The sequence below is a fragment of the Triticum urartu genome, chromosome 5A, assembly GCF_056163025.1.
Source record: "Triticum urartu cultivar PI428250 chromosome 5A, HENAU_Tu73, whole genome shotgun sequence".
Taxonomy (NCBI): Eukaryota; Viridiplantae; Streptophyta; class Magnoliopsida; order Poales; family Poaceae; genus Triticum; species Triticum urartu.
In genome coordinates this window covers 683,926,739-683,928,282 of record NC_141877.1, presented here as the reverse complement: position 1 = coordinate 683,928,282, position 1,544 = coordinate 683,926,739, and positions in this window count along the sequence as shown.

Sequence of the window (1,544 nt, the reverse complement as noted above, 5' to 3'; positions counted from 1 at the left end):
CCATGGCTGGCATAGTGTAATCTAACTTCCGCTGCATAGTAATAGGCATGATCTTCACCGTTTGTCTTCACAACTCTCACGTTTTGAAGACTTTCATAAAAATCGCCTATTCACCCCCCCTCTAGTCGATATAACGCACTTTCAGAAACATAATACATGTGTGAATACATAGACAAACAGAGTGTCACTAGTATGCCTCTACTTGACTAGCTCGTTGATCAAAGATGGTTAAGTTTCCTAACCATAGACATGAGTTGTCATTTGATTAACGGGATCACATCATTAGGAGAATGATGTGATTGACTTGACCCATTCTGTTAGCTTAGCACTTGATCGTTTAGTTTGTTGCTATTGCTTTTTTCATGACTTATACATGTTCCTATGACTATGAGATTATGCAACTCCCATTTACTGGAGGAACACTTTGTGTGCCACCAAACGTCACAACGTAACTGGGTGATTATAAAGGTGCTCTACAGGTGTCTCCAAAGGTACTTGTTGGGTTGGCATATTTCGAGATTAGGATTTGTCACTCCGATTGTCGGAGAGGTATCTCTGGGCTCACTCGGTAATGCACATCACTATAAGCCTTGCAAGCATTTCAACTAATGAGTTAGTTGCGGGATGATGTATTACGGAACGAGTAAAGTGACTTGCCGGTAACGAGATTGAACTAGGTATTGAGATACCAACGATCGAATCTCAGGCAAGTAACATACCGATGACAAAGGGAACAACGTATGTTGTTATGCGGTCTGACCGATAAAGATCTTCGTAGAATATGTAGGAGCCAATATGGGCATCCAGGTCCCGCTATTGGTTATTGACCAGAGAGGTGTCTCGGTCATGTCTACATAGTTCTCGAACCCGTAGGGTCCGCACGCTTAACGTTCGTTGATGATATAGTACTATATGAGTTATGTATGTTGATGACCGAATGTTGTTCGGAGTCCGGGATGAGATCACAGACATGAGAGGAACTCCGGAATGGTCTGGAGATAAAGTTTGATATATGTGATAATAATGTTTGGTCACCGGAAGGGTTCCGGAAATCACCGGAAGGGGTTCCGGATGTTTCCCGAAATGTTTGGGTACGAGAGCACTTTATTTGGGCCAAAGGGGAAAGCCCACAAGGCTTTTGGAAAGCGCAAAAGGAAGTTTTGCGGAGTCCAGGGGCCAGACGCCAGGGTTCTCGGGTGAAACCGACTTTGTGGAGGCTTTTACTCCAAGTTTCGACCCCAAGGCTCAACATATAAATAGAGGGTAGGGCTAGCACCCAAGACACATCAAAAAACACCAAGCCGTGTGCCGGCAACCCCGTCCCCTCTAGTTTATCCTCCGTCCTAGTTTTCGTAGTGCTTAGGCGAAGCCCTGTGGAGATTGTTCTTCACCAACACCGTCACCACACCGTCGTGCTGCCGGAACTCATCTACTACTTCGCCCCTCTTGCTGGATCGAGAAGGCGAGGACGTCACCGAGCCGAACGTGTGCAGAACTCAAAGGTGTCGTGCTTTCGGTACTTGAATCGGTCGGATCATGAAGAC